Raw genomic sequence first — 12364 nt, 5'->3', positions numbered from 1 at the left:
CAAGGTTGATGAACCTTTAACCAGATTTATCAAGAAGAAAAGAGAGTGGATCCAAATCAGAAATGAAAGAGAAAAGGTAACAACTAACATAACAGAAATGCAAAGGATTGTAAGAAAATATTATGAACCACTATATGCCAACAAAATAGACAACCTGGGCAAAATGGGCAAATTCCTAGAAACATGCAATCTCCCAAAGCTTTATCAGGAAGAAGTAGAACATTTGAATAGACCAATAATAACTAATGAGATCTAAGCAATAATCAAAAATCTTCCAGCAAACAAAAGTCGTGGACTGGATGGCTTCACAGGTAATTTTACCAAACATTCAAAGAAGAACTAACACCTATTCCCCCGAAACTATTCCAAAAAATTCAAAAGAAGGGAAGACTCCCAACCTATTTTCACAAAACAAACAATATCCTAATACCAAAACCAGATAAAGGCACACACAAAAAGGAAGAAAATTACAGGCCAATATCCTTGATGAACATAGGTGCTAAAATCCTCAACAATATATTAGCAAATTGGATCCAGCATTACATTAAAAGAATCATACACTATGATCAAGTGGGATTTATTCCAGGGATACAAGGTTGGTACAATATATGCAAATAATTAATGTGATACATCACATAAACAAAATGAAAGTTACAAATCACATGATCATAACAATTGACACAGAAAAAGCACTCAATAAAATCCAGCACCTTTTATGATAAAAACTCTCATCAAAGTGGGAATAGAGGGATCATACCTCAACATAATAAAGGCCATATGTGACACACCTACAGCTAAACATCAGACTCAATTAGCAAAAACTAAAAGCATTTCCCTTAATTGTCACTATTCTGAGCTATCCTCCCTTCCTCCAGAGCCTTTGCATGAACTGTTCCCTGCATGAGGTTACTGGATCCTAGCCAGGATGGCTTACACAGACTGGAATAGAGAGAGTGGTGTCTATAGATTGTAGAATGGTGGACTGGCACTTTCTCTCTTTCCAATGCCTCAGCTACATCTGGCTTTCTGGCAACCCCTCGCCACCATCCCAAGAAGGAGGGGCTAAAACATTTAAAAATTCAGCCCTGCTTGTAACTCCAATATTTCAGACTACCCCCACTGGGAGAGGCCTCACCTTGGCTCTAACCAGTCCAAATTCCCAAGTCCCCTGTACCACCAGATCTAGCCACACAGGCACAGACTTCAAGCCCAGAGCTGTTCCTCCTTGCCTCGTGTCCCAGCAGGGCAGGGCAGTATCAGCTATTCTGCAGATGGGGGAAGAGGCGCCTTCCCTGTGCTTGAGGTGGGCAGGACCAATCCTCTTTCCCTGGATCACACTGTCCAATCCCCATCCTACTCTCTGCTAAAAGTTCTTCTAGAGAATAAAGGGTCCCTCAGTTTCACTGGTGGGTGTACTGGTCAGACCTCTCCACCATCCCTGAGTTCTGCCACATGACCCCTACTGCAGACACAGATAGGGGCAAACATCCCAGGCTGGTGTTGTAACAAAGCAACTGCTCTTTGCCTGCAATAGTGCAGTCTGGGTCTCCCACAGCCTGATCACCACTAATTCCCACAGCCCGATGCAAAATGGGCTCCCCTTTCCTTCTCTGCTGCTCTAATTGGGGATCCCTGCACGGGGCTGGGACCACATGTTCCCGGGGATGTGGGCTGTACTGCTGCACCTTCCCTCTGACTTCCCATCAATGCAGCTGCACAAGTTGGCTTATCTTCTCTGAGTCTCCTCCTTTAACCCTCTCCTTGCTCCCCATTCACAATATTTCAGATCAGCTATACTTCAACTGGTGTTTCAAGCTGAATGCTCTGCAGTTTAGCCACAAGTCTGGACCAGTGCTGGAAGCAAGCAGATGGAGCTTCCTGCTACTCTGCAGCTGTCTTGGACCTCAAGAAGTGACATTTGAACAAAGACCAGAAAGAGTTAAGACAAGCAAGGTGTGGATATCTGGGGGAGGAAGGGCAGAGCAAGCAGAGGGAACAGCCCATGCAAAGGCTCTGAGGTGGGAACATGTCTGAAGTGTTGAGGAACAGTGAGGAGGCCTATGTGGCTGGAACAGAGTATGTGAGGACAGCTGAAGATAATGAGGGCAGAATGGGGACAAGGCAGAGTGTTCAGGGCCATGTGACAGGACTTGGGCTTTTGCTCTGAGTGAGGTGGGAGCCGTAGAGGGTTCTTGAGAAGACCAGGAATGGTCCCTGTCTTAGGTGCTCACAGGCGCCCTCTGGCTGCCGTGGAGAGTGAGGGTGGAAGTGGGGGACAGGGAGGTTATTGCACTGGTCCGGGTGAGTGATGATGGGGGCTGGATGCAGGAAGTCACCCAGAGTCTACATTCTTACCCCAGTGTGGTAGAGAATATCAGGATCCCCAGCTCTGCCTATATGTATGTAATCCTGCATAATTCCACCCCATTCTAGCCTGTTTCCCCACCTGTAAAATGGCTCATGGTTCTTCCTAGTTCATGTCTGGTGTGGAAAGGTCTGTGCTGTTCCTGGGTTAAGGGGACCTGCCATGGAGGGTTCGGATGCCCCAGGCATTCAGCAGAGGCTATCAGAAATGGAGGTTACAGGAAAGAACCCGCACAGGGCTGACAATTCCAGTCTAGCTGAGTACTAAGTATTTTTTAATTCAACTCTGACTTTATTGTGTGCTGCATATAATGTCACCCCATTATCTCTCCAGTCTTATATTCTGCTTCACACACACACACACACACACACACACACTCAGCTTCAGACACACACTAGGCTCTTCCACACCAGGCCCTCCCCTGTTTTAGTGGCTTTGCACAGGCTTTTCCCTCTGCCTGGAACATTCTTCCCCAGATATCTTCATGGCTCTTGCCTCCTCACTTCCTTCAGGAATTTCCTCAAATGTCACTTTCTTGGTGAGGCCTCCCCACCATCCTATTTAGTTTGGCAACCCCGCCCCCACCAGCCTTCCCTTCCCTCTTCATTAACCTGCTTAGTGTTCCCATTCCTGACATTCTCCACAACATTCTCATGTATCACGTTCATGATCTCCCACGTGGGACTGTCAGCCCCGTGGGGTAGAGGTTTTGCTCTGGCTTCTTCCCACATGCACCCCCAGAGCCTAGCACCGTGCCAGGGATGCAGTGTCTGTTGAGTGAATATGTGACTGTCAGATGTGTAAAAGGAGGAGAGTAACGCCTACTTCATCTCAGACAGTGGAAAGATAAACTAAGGGGCAACCTGTGAGCCACAAAGGAGAGGCTGTGACAGCAGAGATGCCCAGGGGGACCGTGCCATCACCCACTCAGGATTTTTAAAAAATTGGGGTGAGATTCACAATGACATAAACTGGCTATTTATTTATTTATTTATTTATGTTTTTTGTTAATCCTCACCAGATGATATTTTCCCATTGACTTTTAGAGAGAGTAGAAGAGAGAGAGGGAAAGACAGAGAGAAACATTGATGTGAGAGAAACACATTGACTGGTTGCCTCCTGAATGAGGCCTGAACAGGGCCCAGGCTGGGGAGGAGCTTACAACCAAGATACGTGCCCTTGCCGAAACCGGTTTGGCTCAGTGGATAGAGCGTCGGCCTGCGGACTGAGGGGTCCCGGGTTCGATTCCGGTCAGGGGCGTGTGCCTGGGTTGCGGGCGCAGCCGATCCATGATTCTCTCTCATCATGGATATTTCTATCTCTCTCTCCCTCTTCCTTCTCCTTTGAAATCAATAAAATATATATATATATATATATTAAAAAATAAAAGTGAATAATTCAGTGGTATTTAGCGCATTTACATGCTGGGTGGCCACCACCTCTATCAGAATTTCATTCCTTTTGTGGCTGAATATTATTCCATTGTGTGGATGGATCGCATTTTGTTCATCCATTCATGTGTCAATGGACTCTGGTTTGTTTCCACCTTTTGGCGATTGGGACTCTCACTGCAATGAACAAGGTGTACAAGTATTTGTTGGAGTCCTTGCTCTCGATTCTTTCTGGTATCTACCCAAGAGTTGAGTTGCTAGGTCATAGGGGAACTCTGTTTAACTTTTTAAGGAAGCGCCAAAATGTTGTATACAACTGGTGAAGGAACACCCAATCTGATAGAGTGCTGGGGATGGGTTTACTCTTACTGAAGCCCCTGGCTTTCAGAATACATCACTTCTTTCTGAGACTGGTCATGACCATCAGCACCATTGCCCAAGACCTCTAAAACCAGTGATGGGGGGGTCCATCTGGGGAAACTGAGGCACAAAGAGAGGTTGACCTGGGCACTCAGCCTAAACCTCTTCCTTCCCCACCCTGGCCCACATTCTGGGACCCCCTTGTAGGGTCCCTGGGAGGTGGACTTCCTTCTACACCCTGGCCCACATTCTGGGAACCCCTTGCAGGGTCCTGGGGATGCAGGAGCCCATCATCACTGGGCACTGTCAGCCCCCAGCCCGCCACTCCCAGGAGCCCTTGCAGAATGGGGAAGAGGCTGCGAGCTTCAAGAAAGACACCAAAACAGCACTGAGTGTTCCCAGCTCCGCACCGCACAGCTTCCTGTTGGCCACTGTCAGTTCCTCCACTGCCCCCTCCCCTCGCCCCCAGCTGATCCCCTTCCCCAGCTGGGCCTCCCTCCTCTGGCCACCCACACCCTGGGCCCCTCTTTCCATCTTTCCTTCCTGTGCTTCTTCAATGCCACTTTCTAACCACTTCTCATTAGAGACTTAAAACATTTTAAAAGTTCCAGAAAGAGTTTTACAGGGTCTCAGGTTCACAGAATCAATTTCCCATGACCAGCTTTAGTTTATTTATTTATTTTTAATCCTATAAGGACCCCCTCCATTTACCCCCCACCAAGAACTGGGACATGACCCTGCTCTCTCCCTCCACCACCTCAAATTCTGTTTCTTATTCTCTCATTTTTTGTTTGTTTTCCTGTACATCTGTATGCCAAAACTTTGTTTCATTTTCTCTGTGTCTGAGCTTTATGACAAAGGTGGCTTTTGTATGGGGCTCTGGGGACTTCTTTTTGCTCAAGATTCTACTACAACCAAATCATTAGGTCATACCTTTTCAATATATTTTAATTTTACTTATCAATTGTAACTCAGTAAAGCTAAAAAACAAGATTCTACTATAAAATCCATCAAGCAAATTAACATGTTTGTACATCACTCGGTGTTTAAAATCGAGAAAGGAGTATGTTGCTAAGACTCAGCTATCTCATTGCATTTCCCTGTGGTTCTCACAGTTGTGTAATATTCTAATCCAATCTATCCAGTGGCTGAGGAAGCATTAAGGTTCCATTAAAGTCTTAATGGCCATCATGTTCCTAGGCTGCTTTAAAGATCATCAGTATGCCCAGACGATGTAGCTCAGTGACTGAGCATCAACTTATGAACCAGGAAGCCATGGTTCGATTCCTGGTCCTGGCACATGCCCAGGTTGCGAGCTTGATCCTCAGTAGGGCTCATGTAAGAGGCAGCCAATTGATGATTCTCTCTCATCATTGTAGTTTCTCTCTCTCCCTTTCCCTTTCTCTCTGAAATCAATAAAAACATATTTTTTAAAAAGATATTAAAAGATCATTGGTGTTGCCCCTTTTAAATAACTTCCCCTTCAGTTGGCTCTTACTTCCCTAAATATTGGAGATGGCTGGGAGGTGGTGAAGCTGGGGACACTCTGAGATCCAGCTGTCCCTTTAGGAGACCTCCATGCTCCACCTAAGGGGGGACACCTGCTTCCCAGATGTCTTGCAGCTGCTTATAACCCAACCCCACTCCCAGCCCATGTCCCAACCCCCATCCCAGCCCCCATTGAGCTCAGCATTGATGGAGAAGGGGAAGTCGGTTGCTAGGAGCTGGGGTTTGTTTGGATTTTGGGGGTGTCCCTGCAGCTTCCTGAGGCCTTCATTTCCTAGAAGCAGAGAACACTCAGGGATGACAGCTCAACCCCATTTTGTAGTTTTTATCTCTCTCTCCCTCTCCCTTCCTCTCTGAAATCAATAAAGATTGATTGGGGTCAAGGGGTTTGGGGTGAAGTAGATAGAAATGTGTTCCCCCCTAAGGCATCACAGCCTCTTGTTTCTCATCACTTTGGACTCCACCCCCAAATCTCCATCTATGTCCACATTCAAGTAGACATACTCCACACCCTCCACCCCAAGACTCCCTAAGTCCCAATCCCAGAAACTTAGAAGCCTAGGCAAGTCTTGCGGACCCAGACCAGGAGGCACACATGTGGTGCCCACACCCACACTTTACCCCAAGCCAAGGCCCCAAATATCTGGGCTTCTATATAGGGTGTCCCAAAATAATGTATACACAGTTGAACATCTAACAGCTCAATTTTGAAAATGAAATGTATTTTAATGAACACTGCCTTTATAATTATTTAAAGTGTGTGTATACATTTTGGGGGACACCCTATATTTAGGAGTTCCTTCAGCGGTGCCAGGGAATTATAAATATGGCCCAGCTCAGTGCTGCCCCCCAACTCCCTGGGCTGGGCTGGGCTGGGTGGGGGTCAGGGCTCAGGAGGATGCCAGCTGGGGCTGGGCAGGGTCTGACCAGGAGTATCTGGTTAAGGGGACTCTGAAAGCCTTGCCTGGGGGGAACCCAGGTGTCCAGCCCGCAGGAGGAGACAAAGGGTCCATTGTCCTGCCTGACCCTGGGTCTGGGGTCAGGACTGGCAGCAGCCTCCCACCCTCTTTCCTCACTCTCTGGGGCTTCCTGCTCCTGGAGCCAGCAGCTGGGCTCATCCGTGTGGGGCTGGCCAGCCCCTTCCTCTGTCATTGTGTCCCAGGCAGGGGGCTTCCTGTTACACCCCCCTCTATCCAAGACCCCATTTGACCCCCGTCTCTCCTAGGGATTGAAAGGGTGCTGGGCATAGGCTGGTGGCACCAGAAGGGGGGGCAGGACATTGAGGTCCCCTTGTCTTCCGCACGGCAGAGGGCATTGCAGAGAAGATGGCCATCCTAACTGCTGGGGTTGACAGCACATAACATTCACTCTGAGCCCCTGCAACTTGTTCACTCCCCTACGACCCTCACCTGTGCTCGCCGAGGTTCTGACCACTTCACAGACGGAGAAACTGAGGCCCAGAGAAGTCACTTAACCAGCTTAGGCCACATGGTCCAAAAGTGGAAGAGATGGGTTTTGACCAGGACCTCTGATGGGAGATGGGAGGTGGGGAGGGGGAGTGCCCTGTGACTGTGCAAGTCATTTCACCACTTTGTGCCTCAGTTTCCCCATCTATCTAATGCAAATCACAGCACCTGCCTTCTAGGGCTCCTGGGAAGATAAGTGAGTAGAAGTGCTTAGAAGAGGGCCAGGCATTTAGTAAGTGCTGGGTGACTATTACCCACCATGAAATTTGTTCCTGTTGCAGCTGTGATAATGAAAATAATATAATATAATCCTATAGCCTAATATGCAAATAGCCCCTCTACCGGGAGTTCGACCGAAAGTTTGACTGTTCGCTATGTTGTGTGCTGACCACCAGGGGGCGGCATGGAACATAGCAGGCGTCAGCGATGCAGCGCTGGCAGCGGGTGGCAGTGGAGGCACTGCCGGGGCCCTAATGGGCCCCGACGAGAGCAAGACCGCAGTGGGATGGTGGAGCAAGTGAGTGGGCGGTGCCAGGCCAAGGCAGGTGCAAGCCAGACATGATAGCCCCACTGATTAACCCACAGAGGGCGACCTGTGACAGTGATGGGAGGTGAGGCTGCTGCCCAGCTCCCAGGCACTGAGGGAGCCGGGCGGGGGCCCAATGGCTCAGGTGGAGGGGGGAGCATGGGGGCCCAGGAGCCCAGGTGCTTCCCAGGGCCCAGAGGTCAGCTGGGCCCTGCCCTTCCACACCAGATGCTCGAGCTCTGATTGCTGGTCAGGCCTAGGGACCACATCCATGCACAAATTTTGTGCACTGGGCCTCCAGTATAATATAAAAAGGCAATGCAGATATTGTCAAAGAAAGGCATCTTCAAGGAAAGAGAGAATGAAAATAATGGTAGAAAGCAGAATGCAAATATAATATTTCTCTAAGGAAGAAAAAAATAGGCAGTGAATACTATATGCTGTGGCCAAACCATGGTGAGACTGCAGTATATTTATATGCAGAGGAAACGGAGATCTCCTAGCAACATCATGGATTGGGTAAGAGCTACCAAACCTACCTCTCATTCTTCTTGAAAGTTTTCCTAGGCCACTAGATCATGCTGTAGCTAGATTCCAGTAAAGCACTACATAAATGGTGGATCAGATGGCTAACTGTAGGCCAAGACAAGTACAAATTGGTGGATTCACAGCTGGCAGGATAACAGAACCCAGAGAGGGCCCTATGGAAGCAGCCTCTCCTGTGAGATTTCACAGGCTCTCTCCTTGGCATTTTTATCAACCATTTGGATGAAACCCTGCAAGGGACATTCATCCAAACTCAGCTGCTGGGATCCTCAGCCAAAACCAAGCACATGAAATGAACAGTGTAAACAGGGAAGCAGGTAAGTTCCATGATGGGGTCTGATGAGGTGCTACAGAGAATGGGGAAAGTGGGGAGCCATCAGGGTTGCTGCGGATGGGAGAAGATTACATATCAGACTTGGGAGATAGGTTGGGGAATGTTTGAGCAGAGACATGAACGACAGGAGGGAGGGAGCCAGAAGGTTATCAGGGCCAGGTGCTCCAGGCAGAGATAGCTGCCCTTGCAAAGGTCAGACACTGAGGTCAAGCGTCCCTGCTGTTTTCCACAAGGAATACAGTAACCAAGTGACTAAGGGGGCTGAGGAGGGGGATGAGGGCAGGGAGGTGACAGGGCAGAGCTTGCAGAGTTCTCTGCACCATTGGAGGTTTACACTGAGTGAGGAGGGATGTGCCTGACTCAGGCAATCCCAGGCACCCTTGGGTCATTGTGAAGTGTGGACCAAAAAGGAGCTACATGCTAAACTTGACAAGCTCAGGGAGGCCTGCATGGAAGGTCTTACAAATTCAGAGACATAAAGTAACCACATTGTGTTATTGTCCTAATTAACTAGTTAATATTAATCATAGAAAGAGCAAAGGGAAAGCCAGACATAAGAATGATCATCTGGGCAGCTTTACCTGGAAACTACAGGTTCACGCTCCTCAGGAAACCACTGTCCATTCCCTGCAGATCACTCCACTGTGGTGTGTGTGTGTGTGGGAGGGAGGGGGGGGGGGGCCAGTGCTTTTGCCCCCCCTCCCCCATCTGTGTTTTTACTCACTTCCTGTTGGCTTCCAGCTGCCCCACCAGTTCTGGGCCACTCACACACTGTATAAGGGCCAAGAGGCCACAGAACTATGCACAGCTGCACAGCCTGTGAATACAGAACCGCCCTGCCCAGACCATGGGAGGTCCCTGCCTCAGTGCCTTTCACATCCTACATGGTGAGAATTTGGGGACCCTCTGGGAGGGGTAAGGGAGCCCCTGGTAGCACCCCTTTAGCTAGGGGAATGCAAACCAGATGGGACTGGGAGCAGGACCAGCCACCCCTCTCCAGGCTCCTGTTTGGGTGGCTTCCTGGGCCCCAGGTGGAGGTCTGGCCCAGCAGCCTCTGTGGTGGGGCAGGAAAGCCCAGCTCAGCACAGAGAACCCCCTCCCTGCAGACTCTGGGGAACTTGACCCCTCACTTCCATCTTCCCCAGCCCCCTCTTCACCATTTTCTCCATAAGCCTTTTCTGGGCTGAGCCTCAGTTTGTCCATCTGCAGAGTGGACATAAACAGAGCCTCTGTCTCATAGGGCAGTTGTGAGCATGGACGGTGCTACTGGGGCTTTGGGAGCTGGGGACGAATTGGCCCAGGACCCACCCTGCCAGGGAAGGTCATTTTTGGTCTGTCCTACAAAGAGGAAGTGGGTTTCCACCAAAGGGAGAACTAACCAAACCCTGTGGCCAGAGAGGAGGAAGACAGGAGTTCCAGCCTCAGTTTACTGAATTTAAGAGGGCCTCGGGGAGGGTGTGGGGGTCTTTGCCCTCTGCTGGCCTGAGGGGTATCAAGTTTGGACACTGGGACTGAGTGCTCAGGGGGCCCTCCAGTCTGCACCCTCCACAGCTCCTCAAGTTGTGCTCACAATGACCAACCCCAAAATTCCCCTGGAAGCCCCTCCATGGGGGACTGGGAGCCTCTCCATGGGGGACTGGGAGCCCCTCCATGGGGGACTGGGAGCCTCTCCATGGGGGACTGGGAGCCCCTCCATGGGGGACTGGGAGCCTCTCCATGGGGGACTGGGAGCCCCTCCATGGGGGACTGGGAGCCTCTCCATGGGGGACTGGGAGCCCCTCCATGGGGGACTGGGAGCCTCTCCATGGGGGACTGGGAGCCCCTCCATGGGGGACTGGGAGCCTCTCCATGGGGGACTGGGAGCCCCTCCATGGGGGACTGGGAGCCTCTCCATGGGGGACTGGGAGCCCCTCCATGGGGGACTGGGAGCCTCTCCATGGGGGACTGGGAGCCCCTCCATGGGGGACTGGGAGCCTCTCCATGGGGGACTGGGAGCCCCTCCATGGGGGACTGGGAGCCTCTCCATGGGGGACTGGGAGCCCCTCCATGGGGGACTGGGAGCCTCTCCATGGGGGACTGGGAGCCCCTCCATGGGGGACTGGGAGCCTCTCCATGGGGGACTGGGAGCCCCTCCATGGGGGACTGGGAGCCTCTCCATGGGGGACTGGGAGCCCCTCCATGGGGGACTGGGAGCCATGAGTTATCCCTTCATTTGGCCCAGGAAGTGACTCTCTCCTGCTCTGCCTCCCTGGCCCCCATCCCTCCACCCACTGCCCCCATCTGGTCTCCCTGGATTATCTGGGTCTGGGCTGCCTCCCCAGCATCTCTAGATCTGCAGGGATTGGATGGATCCTCAAGCCCTCCCCACACCCCACATGCTTCCCAGGCGCCCGCCCTTCCTCACTCCCTCCCACCCTTCCCCTTCTGTTTCTCTCTCTGGCTCTCAGTCTCTCTCCGCATCTCTCCCTCTAATTTCTGGCATCTGTGTCTCTCCCTTCTTAGGAGTTCCCTATTTCTTTGTCCATCTCTCTAGATCATTGTCTTCTTAACTCTGCCTCTCTCTCTCCATTTCTGTGTCTTCTGTTTCTCTCTCATCTCTTCATTTTCTCTCCACCTCTTTCTTCTCTCTAAGTTTCTAGTCTAGTGCCTTCTATGTCTTTCTTTCTGTCTCTCTCTTTGCCTCTTTATTTTTCTCTCCATCCGTCTCCTTATCTGTCTCTCTGATGAACAGGTCCTCATCTCTAGACCCCCTGCTGGCATAAGAAGCTCCAGGACATGCCCTGGGATGGGGTGCACCTGAGCAGCAGCCAGAGCAAGATTGGGGGGCCCATCCAGCACACCCCTAACATGAGCCCCCAGCATCTTCCTGTGTGCAGGTAGCCAGGGTGTGAAATGTCACCAATGGGTCCCAAGCTGGTCATGTGGTTGACAGATGTGGGTGCAGTGTGCTTGCACCTGTGTCCCTGAGGAAGGGTGTGGGCCGGAGCACCTTAGATTTGGATCTGAGAGGACACCTGGCCCAACCCCTTCATTTTTACATAAAGAAATGACGACAGTAAGCACTCTGACACACCAGGCAGTACTTGTCTGCTTAACCCTCACACTCTAGGAAATGGGCCCCCTCTTCATCCCCATTCTACAGAAGGGGAAACTGAGGAACTGAGGCACCTGACCAAGGTCTGGGATTAGAACCAAGGCCATCTGGCTCCAGTATGTTTCCTGAATTGCTGCCCACAGGTCAGCAGAAGCCAAGACCCCTGCCAGGCTCAGGCCCCTCCCCATCCTTCAGTTCCTGAAAGCCACCTTCAGGCGATGGGTGCAGACCCTCTGGCCATGGGCATTGGAGGCCAGGGAGGTGCCACCTGCCCACTCTCTCCTTGAGTAATGGACAGAGCCCGAGCCTGGGAGGGGTGAGCTGCCCCTTCCCTCAGATGTGTCACCCTCAGGCCTCCCTTCCCTGTTCTGTGTCCCCCCTGACCCTCCATCTCTCTGTTCCAGCGCTGTGTGTCTTGCTGATTCTGTTGGAAGATGGACCCCAGAGCACCAGGGGTGAGTCTGCTGGGAGTAACTCAGTTCCTAGCCAGAGTCCCATCCCCCACCTCACCTCTCAGCCCAGGCAGAGAAAGGCCTGTTGCAGAAGGAAGCTCAGGGTTGCCCCTCCCAACACCCCTCCCCAGCCTCTGGCTCAGCCCTCATCTTCTGACCATGGTCTCCATCCCACAGCCTCTGCCTGTAAGCTGTTGTGTCCTTCAAACTCCATATGTGGCGCTGCCATTTCCTGTCAATGCAATCCGGGATTCAAGTCTCCAGCTGGGGAGACCATCATCCACCCGTGGGAGACTTGTGAAGGTACAGAGGCTTGGGGTGGTG

The 12364-nt window shown here is 51.2% G+C and overlaps 1 long non-coding RNA gene across 1 annotated transcript; it reads left to right on the top strand.

Annotated features, from left to right (window-relative positions):
• The first annotated feature begins 9281 nt into the window (after nucleotides 1-9281).
• Nucleotides 9282-12285, top strand: LOC106726205. Its single transcript, XR_001362226.1, has 3 exons — nucleotides 9282-9381; nucleotides 11993-12043; nucleotides 12218-12285. It is a non-coding gene; the product is annotated as an uncharacterized LOC106726205 (long non-coding RNA).
• Nucleotides 12286-12364: the final 79 nt, after the last annotated feature.

Source organism: Myotis brandtii, unplaced genomic scaffold, assembly GCF_000412655.1.
Source record: "Myotis brandtii unplaced genomic scaffold, ASM41265v1 scaffold2398, whole genome shotgun sequence".
NCBI classification, from domain to species: Eukaryota; Metazoa; Chordata; class Mammalia; order Chiroptera; family Vespertilionidae; genus Myotis; species Myotis brandtii.
Note: the sequence above shows the minus strand (reverse complement) of the source record. Positions and strands in the feature narration are given on the sequence as shown.